This window comes from Leptinotarsa decemlineata, unplaced genomic scaffold, assembly GCF_025532065.1.
Source record: "Leptinotarsa decemlineata unplaced genomic scaffold, Ldec_3_MD MMD2_tig00000026_RagTag_RagTag, whole genome shotgun sequence".
Lineage (NCBI taxonomy): Eukaryota > Metazoa > Arthropoda > Insecta > Coleoptera > Chrysomelidae > Leptinotarsa > Leptinotarsa decemlineata.
The window spans coordinates 6,354,915-6,366,580 of record NW_027412539.1 but is presented as its reverse complement, the minus strand read 5'-3'; positions in this window follow the sequence as shown (position 1 = coordinate 6,366,580).

Sequence of the window (11,666 nt, the reverse complement as noted above, 5' to 3'; positions counted from 1 at the left end):
ATATGGAAGCAATCATGAGATAATTCAAATTCATTTAAGTAAATATATGAAATGAAAGATGTTCAACCTCAACTTCAATATTCTAAAACAAAAACACTCAGTATTCAGAATTCCATCTTTCAATATTCAAAGTTCATAGACATCGAAATTGATCCGATCACAGGATACAGAAATATAAAACAATCTCCAAATACGCAAACTTTGCACAGATTGCATGCTGAGCATTTTACCTCAGTACAGTGACCGGATCAAAGTTGCAATGTCAGCATATAAATCTTCATAAATATTGAGGGAGGTCAAGATCATTAATAGACAGTATTCAGAAATTCATTTGAGTGTCTATTGATCATCAGCAATGCAGCACATCTCCTTCTATTCAATCATGTTGGGTGACAGTATAATGTAAGTTTTTGGTGTTTTAATGTATTTTTTTTATTAACATTTGAGTATGAGTTCATTCCTAAAGTATTTTTTCCGTTTCTTTACAATAAATATCTAATTAAGCTTTTAAATGAGTTCTTTCATTATTTGGATGAATGATGAATGGGTGAAACAGCGAATAAAATCCTCTCGTTAATAGCCAAGAGAGTACAGAGTTGCGACAATATGGCCCCCCGGCTCCGAAACTCTCCACAATTTTTTTGATCACCCCAACGACCTCCACTCAAATATGAAGTTCACAATGGAAATTGACATCAATAACACTCTTTCCTTCCTAGATGTCCTCATCATAAAATCCAATAACTCCTTCACCCACACGGTCTACAGAAAATCAACACACACAAACAGATACCTCAACACAAACTCCCACCATCATCTAGCACAAACCAACTCCGTTTTGAATTCTGTCATCCACAGATCTATCAACCTCACAGACCTCCTCAACAAAGAGCTAATTTTTTTTGTTCGGGATACTCAGACGGTTTACTTCACGTGAAATTACCCTCCCGATACTGACGAGGAGCAAGTACTCCGAAATCGGTCTGTTGGTTGTCGCCCCGACCAACTAAAATCAATTTCTGCTCTTATATATAGGAGGTTCCAAATGGAAGACGTTGCACAGATGCCTGATGGTTTAACTTCAGCTTTCTGCGCGGCATTAGCTGGGTTAGTTGTTGTTTTTTCGTCGTGTATCTGCCACATGCACCTACAAAATCGAATGGAATGGAATGGAATGGAATGGAATGGAATGGAATGGAATGGAATGGAATGGAATGGAATGGAATGGAATGGAATGGAATGGAATGGAATGGAATGGAATGGAATGGAATGGAATGGAATGGAATGGAATGGAATGGAATGGAATGGAATGGAATGGAATGGAATGGAATGGAATGGAATGGAATGGAATGGAATGGAATGGAATGGAATGGAATGGAATGGAATGGAATGGAATGGAATGGAATGGAATGGAATGGAATGAAATGGAATATAATAGAATGGTATAGAGAGGAATGGAATATAATAGAATAGCATTTATTTCGCCAATATAAAACAAGTAAAATCAAGTATAGAACAAATTGTAGGGTTTTTCCTACAACTATACCCTGTCCCCGACAAAATATTCACAAGACAATATAAATACAATGACTTACTCAATAAAGTATTCCCTTATTAGTGAGGTTGATCATAGATCATAGAAAACGTATACAATTTTGAGTAACATAATGTGTTCCTAAAGAAAGAAAGAAAAAATACACATAACATTTAATGAAAGGTATAAAAAGATATGTTTTCATAGATTCATCTTATCGACGACAAACATGATTAAAAGTAGTAAATACTTATATAAGTAAAACATTAAAGCACAAATGTGAAGATTAGAATATCAGTGGTTTCTAGATGAATAAATCATGGATGGTTTTTGGAAGGGTATTTATAAGGTACATAGAATTTGGTTTGTCACATTAAATTTCGTGACAGACCATTTTGAGCAAATAGTAACAATATTTTTTCATTAACCCAATACTTCAGGTTTCCAAATTCAAAATTGAAGAATTTCAAAACAATCTTTGAACCCCATATTTCCTTCCCCTTGCAGGTGGAAATTCCTGATTTCTTTTCTTGATGCTTATTTACACCATACAAAGAAGCTACCTGCATATTTCAAAATTCTAGGTTCAGTAGCTTCGGATCGCGATCTCGGCGATGACGCTTCATTGCTCAGACCGCCCCTCTACTCCTGCGTATCGTCCCCGTCGTCTTACAGTAGATGCGATGCGTAATGGCTTACTGCGTTGCGTCAAGTTAATTTTATCGTGATAACTTTTAAACGATTCGTCCAAATTACTCAGTGTGAAAGACACATTTTATCTATAATTAATATTCAAAACGATAATTGTATCAATTTTTGTAAGAATTTGACAGATATTCTAAAATGTGCATTGTAAAAAAAAGTATCAAATCTAATTGTATTTTTGGTTCAGTATTTTGCATATAGTGGCTACTACATAAGAGGTAGATATATTGTTATCGCATTGTTATCTGCATCTAACTCCAACGGTATAGGCAAAGCATGCCAAGATAGCTTTCGAGGAGCATAATTTCACTGACTTACTTGATACTTATCGTTATATTATGACCAAAATTGCAAAAAACCAAAACCAAATCGCCTAAATGGTTTTCCAATGTATAAGCTGTATTTATGAGAAATTTTATTTAAATCCGTTCAGTCATTTAGGCGTCAGTCAAAGAGCCATTAACATACAAACATATATACATACATCCTCAAAAATTTTCACAATAATATTAATATAGATTTCATCAATTTAATTTTGAATGAATAATGTGACATATCGCCCTGAATGTCTTGAGGTAGATTGTTGAATTTTTTGTTATTTAGAAAAAACCGCATCAGCCGTAGCTATTAGTGGCCAACATATAAATATATCTGAAACATGCAGTTGTTTGCATCACAGTTTAAATAAAAGTTTACATTCTTTGAGAAATTCAAAAATATTGTTGGTATTGCTATTTTGGAAAATTTCACTTAGTTTGGGGGGAATCTTATTGTTCAGTCTCACAACTGTGAACAATGGGCTCTCTACCAGAACATGCTTAACAGTCACAAGCACTTCACACGCGACACATTTTGGTGGCGGTTCTTTCCTCAATAGATGTTCATGCGTAAGGCGAGTGTGGCCCAGTCGTAATCTGGTAATTATGACTTGATGAAAGCGGTTTGTTGCTTTGTTGTTCCAAGGATATAATGTAGCCTTGATTTCCTTGAGTTTGGAAGATTTTTGAGACCAGTGGTGATTTCACATCTCTACAATTTTGCAATGGAAATAGGATTGCTAGCAATGCTTTCATACTGAGATTACATGCTGGATATTCTACAGCTTCTCTAGCAAGTTTATCGGCTATATCGTTTCCAGAAATTCCAGTATGTGAAGGAACCCATAGGAGGGTTAATCATATTTACTAGTACGTGATGGGTATATATTTTCGAATTGTCTTGTACTTAAATAATGAAAACTCTTCTGCCCAGTTGATTTCAATATTCGGAGACATGAGAATTGATTGCGTCTTCTTGTATCATACTTGTGCAAGAGTTTTATTAGGTCTTTTCAATTTTGGTGTTGCCTAATGTTGCTGTTTTTGAAATAAAGCTGTGTAATGTCTAAAACACCACTTTCTCTATAAAGAAATCGCGGATCTTTCAACAGCATACGTTTGAGAAAACGCCTCTCTATTACTTCTAGTGAATAGAGATGAGTTTTGGATATTCCTCCCCATCCTAGAAGACCATTAGAGAGGTGGCTCTCTATCAAACTGAACTAATCTTTTTATATTTGAGGCTCAATATGTTATTCATTAGTCTAAATTTGTGGAGCACAAGGTGCATTTTTTTCAAAATAGAGTTTACATGTTTATTCCAACGAAGATTGATGACAATAATTATTCCTAAATATTTCACTTGGGTAACCGAAAATATTTTTGGATTACTTTTTAGTAAAATATGTTGAAAATTTGGCTTGTCGGTTCCATAGATCGTGAAAGGGATGAAGAATGTTTCGTCGATGTTTACGGTCATAAGTAGATGATGAAAATAATCTATGATCATAGATAAGTCATCTTCCACTTCATATTTCAATTCAGTTCAAGATTCACATTTGTAAAAGACGACAGTGTCATCGACGAAACTGATTATTCTTCCTTTACTTTGGATTATGAAGAGGCATTTATGTTGATCGAGAAAAGCAGCGGTCCCAGAACTACACCTTAAGGTACGCCATACTGTATTATTTTACAATAATTGGAAATGTCATTTATTTTGACATATTGCGTTCGATTTTGGAGATAGATAGTTAAATTCCTGATCCTGTGTTTCTCTCTTTCTAGTTCCATAATCTTATTTTCATTTCTCATCAGACATTATTTCTGTAAAAATATATCGAATTACTTTGAATCACTTCATTGTTAAAACCGTGACAAATCTTTCAGCAGTTTTTGAGTTTGTCGTGTTCACACAGACAGACAGATGTACGGAGCGGAAGACTTTGTCTTCAAATATATACTGATGAAAATTTTTGCTCATTTGTGTGGTTATAATATTGTTAAAAATAAACTTTTTGTTTTATATCAAGATAATGGTTCACTTTTATGAACACTGGCAGTTTTTTATAGAAATTCCAATTGATCGATCTGAACCAGTAGTTCGAAGAGCGCTGTTTCAGATCTTGAATCACAAGTCTAGTCAAGTATTTGCTTTTAATTAGAAATTCTCCTGGCTATCCCGTGAGCCCAATCAGTGCTCCCGATGCCTATGCAGCCACCTGAAATATATGTACGCAGATTAGGGATTAATTAATTACAAAGCAAACGGGTAGAAAGCGAAAGAAGCATCGTGATACTGCCGCTAATGAGATTAAGCAACAAGAAGTGAAGCACAGGTGGCTTAATTGATAGTTTCGAACGAGTCGTGGAGATAGCCTTGTAGGAACGCGTGTTACAGACCATTTTTAACCGTTTATATTTATGTCATCTGATAGTGGTCAATGTGCTGACCACTGTGTGTGTATATATTCTGTTATGTCGGACGGCTGGGGTGAATTCACTCGTATCGCTGAATTACCAGACTAGAAGGGAATAATAGTATTTCTTGTTTTTTTAGAGAATTCGTCTTCATTTTCCAAATTCTGACATGACATTTCCGCATTACGTGTTTCTTTGGATAATAGTTTCTTCAGGGGTATATTATCTCTCTGTAAGTTGCATCATGGAGCTTATTCATAAAATAATCATCAAATATACCAAATCTGAAATTGTACTCATAAAGTGCGCCAATAACCTTGCACCAGACTTTTCAACCTGTCTTACATAGAAAGGGTTTTTCTTTCTTGTTGGAAGATTGGCTGCGTTCAGCCCATTCTCAATAAGGGCAAGAAAAATCTTCAATACAATTATGGACCAGTCGCTTTCCTATCATTGATATCAAAAATCATCTATAAAGCCATAATCCACCATATTCTTGAATATTTGGACGGCTTCAACAATATGTTACCCATATTTGGAAAAACGCAATCGAGAAACATGGAGAGTGAATAGCTGTTGCACTTGCTATTTCTAAGGCCTTTGACCGTGTGTAGCATGAGTTTGCTGGCCAAAGTTCGCTATGCTTGTCGGATCATTTTTGTGTATGGCTCTCCAGCTTTCTGAAAGAACATTCCCTGCAAGTGGCCGTTGATGAATATATCTCGAATACTTTTCCCATCAACAACGGTATTTTCAGGGATTCATATTGTCTCCAACTCCCTTTATATTCGATATCAACGGCTCATTGCAAATAATCAAGTATCCAATATATTACTTTGCTGACAACAGCATACTTGTTTCGTCATTCATCTGAAATCCAGGACATCGGTTGCAGATGCACATCTTCACCTGCAGCAAGAGGTTGCATATCCTAATGAGGACCTGATGATTGGGGTGAAATTAATCCGGTTCAATTCAATGCCACAAAAACACAGGTATCGGTTTTCTCCGGAAAGATAAATGTCTCCGAACCGGATATAATAATATCAGGACAGACAATTCCCTTTCTGCTTCGATGAGTTTTTTGGGGGTGGAGATGGACACTAATATGTCATGTCGCTGGAATTGCAAAGGCTGCTTCTCAAAAGCTTGGCACATTTTTCCGAACCAGAAAACTGTACACACCTCAGCAACTTTTGATGCTTTGTGAAACCCAGGTCAGACCTTCTTCAGAGTATTGTTCTCATGTATGGAGCTCCGCCCCTGAGCATACCCTGAAGTTGCTGGGTTCCATCCAGAAAAGAGCCCTCCGCATGATTGGAGACTCGAACGTCACTTGCAACTTCGATAGTCTAGGACATAGAAGAGAAAAATTGAAGATTTGTCTCTCTTCCATTGATACTTTCACGGGAGATGTTCAAGTGATTTGATACATATCAGAAATACTGTAGCTCCTTACCATTTTGAGGTTCAACTTAGTACACCTCGAGCTTCACTGCTTAAGAACTTTTCCATCTGGATAACTGCGTGTATGTGAAATAAACTTCATTTTTTCAAATGAATTTAATCTCCAGCGATTCAAATCCAACGTGAATCGCTACTTCCGCACAGGCACCGCTCTTAGAGCGCCTTAAGGATTTTCTTGTAGTGCTTTTGTTCTGTCTTTGTGAAAGAAAGACTTTCCAGTCATGGAAGTTTAACAAAAGCTGGTCCAAAAGTCAATGAATTTTGTTAAAATTCACTATTTATATGAGAATTTTTGAAAACACTTGTCCATATTTACCTTATATGCATCAAAACTACTGAGGAATTGAATCGTTTAATTATTTTTCAAAAGTTAATTTCAGTATGTAAGTCAGTATCCTCAGTGAAGGTTTCTCAAGTTTGTTCATATACAGACGATAGCTGATTAACGATAATAATAAAGAGTGTATGCACGTATAGGTGGGTTTCTTAATGAAATAAAATTTGGACGTGAAAAATTCATATACACTATCACGCCTTTGACCCTTCAATGTTCCGCCACTGAACGAAAGGTAATTATATAAGTTCTTTTCATAACCAAGCAGGTTAGTTCTGATATTAGTTCCGAAAGCAAGCAGATCCATAGTGAACTAGTGAAATAAGTGGTATATTTATGAATTGCAATTGGAGTATGAACTTCAGACTGACATAGACGCAACATTGATGTCGGCGATAGACGATACTGTTTACAAAAACTATTTTAGATGGGAAATTTTTTGAAAACTTCTGGGGGTATTCAACATGTTGATACTGAAATGGTATTCACCCAGATATATTTTGAGATGTGAGATTGTGAAGACGTATGTAATGGTTATATCTTTTGGCATATAAAAAATTAAAGACTGCCAAAGAAGAAACAATATTTGACAAATATCTATATGACTTTCTAGTTGTATATCATCTGAATCTAATTCCATCTGAAGATGGAATCTGTTCCTGTTTTACTTTGTATATCGGGTGTTCCTAATAGAAATTGAAATATTACACATGCAGCAAAGTTTCGGGTTTAACACATAGATAATAAAAATAGTTTATTAGTTCTTTAGATTATGTCTATCATAATATAGAACAAGTCAGTATAGTACAGTATCAGTTTAAGATGAATTATTATTAAAAACATTTTACACAAATTGTAGTCAATATAATCAATATAGTTGAAAGTACTCAATATTATAGTATTGGTGGTTAATTATTTGTAATTGGTTCTTATTACTATTTCTCAGATAATACAGAACAAGTCAGGTATCAGGAACAGTTTGTCCACGCGAATTTTCGATTATACAAATGAGAGACTTAACTTATAAACAGCGTTCATTCACATGCAGCTCAAGGAACTTCGTAGAAGGTACTTGAGTGATAGATCTGCCATTAGATTTTAGCAACAAGCTGTGGTCGAGTTTATTATTTGAGTGACTGAATGTTATAAACGTTGTCTTCTCCATGTTAAAAACTAATCCATTTGAAGAGAACCATTCCTCAGATATTTTGATTTCTTCATTGGCCTTCAAGACTGTTTGCTCTACATTGCTCCCTGTACCTATGAGGGAAGTATTGTCTGCATACATTATACAACTTTCATCAGAACTGTCATTTACGTATATCAGATATAACAGAGGACCTAAAACAGAATCCTGGGGAACCCCTACATCATTTATTGTTTTCAACAGAATGTGATTGCTTGCTTGAACATACTGCACCCTGTTTGTCAGATAACTTTCTAGCCAATCATGCGCCACTCTTCTGAAACCGTACAGTTCTACTTTTGTTCAAGAATTTCATGATTGACTAGATCGAATGCCTTGTTTAGATCCAAAAAGGTGCAAGCTACTTTGTTACTTTTGTCTAACTCCTCTGAAAGTCTATTTACAAGCGTTACCATTGCATTTGAGGTTGATTTGCATAATTTGGAACCCATATTGAATCTAGTTCATTAAATCAAACATATCAATGAAATCTGTAATTCCATTGGCAACATATCTTTGAAAAACCTCAGCAAAGGGACTCAATAACGCAATTGGTCTGAAATTTTGAACACCTTATTGCATTTACCGCTTTTTCAGTTAGTACTTACCTTCAAAATGGAGCTGTTGAAATTTCATGATATTCAACTTTGAGTGATTGTTCTAAAAGTGACACTACTTTTGTTATTTTCAAAACAATGGATCAAAAACAATTTCGTGATTTGATTTTACACTACTTCATTGATATAAGGACTCCGCTCCATCGAAAACAACAATTAAACGTTAGTTTCAAACGTGATCGTAGAGACACCGATGCCGCAGAACGCAGTTGACGTTCACAAGAGGCAGTAACACCAGAGAATATAAAAAAATCACAAAATCGAAAAGTGAAGTTGCGTCAGTTAACTGTAAAGAAATGAAGAAAATGTGTTGGCTTTATATTGCATGAGCATTTGACTATGAGAAAGATATGTTCAAAGTGGGTGCCGCGCTGTTGACCAAAAACAAAAACGTCTTGATGATTCTGAACGGTGTTTGGCCATGTTGAAATACAATGAACCAGACTCTTTGCGTAGATATGTGACAATGGATGAAACATGAAGCTCTCACTTCATTTCGAAATCAGATCGTCGTCTGAGTGGAGAGCAACTGGTGAAACTCGTCCAAAGCGCCCAAAAGCATAACAATCGGCTGGAAAGGTTATTGCATTATTATTTTGAGATTGGTGTGGTAAATATTCATCGACTGTTTTAAGAAGGGAAATAGCATCAATAATGAATATTGAATAGCGATATTGGAGCGTTTGAAGGCTTAAATTGTGGAAAAATGACCCTATTTGAAGAAAAAGAAAGTGCTGCTACATCAGAACAATGCACAGAGACACAAATCAATGAAAACGATGGCAAAATGGCATGGAATGGGAATTTCGCTGGAATGGAGAGGTTATTGCTGAAACTGAAGCTAATTTTGAGGTAAAAGATGAATCGTTCTACAAAAGTGGTATTGAAATGTTAGATTGGTGCTGTAATGATTGTGTGGCTCTTGCTGGAGATTACTTTGACGAATAAATCAAATTTTGAACGAAAAAACGCGTTATCTTTCTTAGGCCCGGGACTCGTTAGCCCAGGTTATGGGCTGAAATTTATTCGAAAAGTATCCCTTCCACACTTGAACTGGACTCGTAGTTTCTGGTCACTAGATTTGTTTTAAGCTGATCAGCACTAGTTTGTACAGATTGGATGCTCTCTGATGATAAATTTTCGAAACTGTCAGAAACAGTGACAATTTGAAAATATCTCTCACTTTATTCATACTATAAATAACAACACTCCCAAAATACATGAAACAAAATGTAGGGTTCTCCAGAGGCTCCAATATATCGCCAGAACATTTAGTGACACGACTATCGTCAAACTTAAACCAGTTCCTTTCGTCTTTGACCAAGGCGGAATAATGTCCAGAAGATTATAATAGTGGTCTGCTAGATTAAAGTGTTTATCTATTTCGAACCTTCGTAAGAGTTTGGTGCTTCCGTCAGAGGTTGAGTCATGTTTGAAGATCATCAGTGTTATTATTAGATTGACTGGTGCCTCAACTATCTTGTTTTCTCATATAACAGTCAGTTAGTTTGGCGCATATTTGGTAATACAGTCGATCATCACCTGTTAAAAGTTCCATTTTCAGATGATTTAACAATAAGCTTTGCTCGGACTGGTTATTAGTCATATTAGAAAAAGCTAGTTGAAGTTCTAGAAATTCACATATGTTTTTGCTACATCTTGAATATTTACTACAAAGTTAACTGGTGAGAATTTTTCCAGCAAAATATTTGAAAATACAAGACGAGATAGAGTCTACGGAATCATTCAATCCATAGCGGTCAAGAGCGTTGATTCTGTTTTTGTTTTGCTCACGAAGAGTATTCAACAACTTGACAAAAACACAATTTATACTACTTCAAAATTGAAACTCGTCAATTGAATCTCAGCCATAAGAGAATGCCAAAAAAATTATTTTCTATCGTGTTACTTTTAATGGTAATCTACAAATACGAGGCCGCAAATGATCTCAAAAGGTTATTTGCAGTTGTTGATCTCTTTCAATTTCGAATATTATTTTGTCTGCGAAGTCATCAAAAAAACAATTCACAATTTTTTATGACTGCCTCATATACATTGCGTCTATTAACATATGGAGTTTATTGAAGGATGTGATGCATTATTACATAGATTAAGAAGATAATAGACGTACAACATAAATATATTAAAGTGATATTACTATCATAAATCAGTCGTAGTGTATCGCTATCAAAATAAAATGGCCTACAAAAAGTTCGTTTCATTTGTTTCATATTGACCTTATTCGTGACAAAGGAAAAACATTTTTCCAAACCAAATAATTTTATTCCCAGTATTATAACGGATCAACATTTAAGCAGCATTAATCTGAATATTTCGAAGTACCTTGCACTTAATCATTATCACAGAGGGAAATTCAACTTTTTTTTCGGCAATTACAATAATTTAACAATACATGACTATGTTCTTATTGTTCTTTGAAAAATAATTCTTGCTGTTCTATGGATATTTTGTGAAAACATCTCAGATGAAGACAGGTCTATTGCCTTCGACAAATGTTGAAAGAACCATATTCTAAAAGAATATGAGCGGATTTTTTGAGAGGCATTGGATTTTTCAAGAGGTTCTCTAGTGCCGAGTTTTGTTTTATTTCATTTTATTGGATTGCATGATCACCAGTTGATTTCAAAATATGATTCAATATCCCCGATCCTGTTATCTGTCTTGATAACCATAATAACCGTAAACAAACCATCGCTCAGAAATTGGGAAAACACGTAAGGGTGTGCCTCAAGGTTCAATACTAGAGCCAACATTGTTCCTCATCTACGTTACCGATTTAACGAGTATAAATATCTCAGGAACGATCCTACCATTTTTTGGCATTCGAACGAGGCGAATTGAAATTCAAATTCGTTTATTCATGTGAATAGAATATCACACAATACATGTCCGTTAAGAGTTATTACATTTAGTACATTTATCACTCATTTGCGAATATATGTACCTTACTATCATTGTATTCCTTCGATCAGCAAGAATACAAATTAGGCATAGAATGCTTGTGTTTTGCACTTCTTGATGATCATCCAGAAAATATGCCTAGAGTTTATACAGTTTATGAATC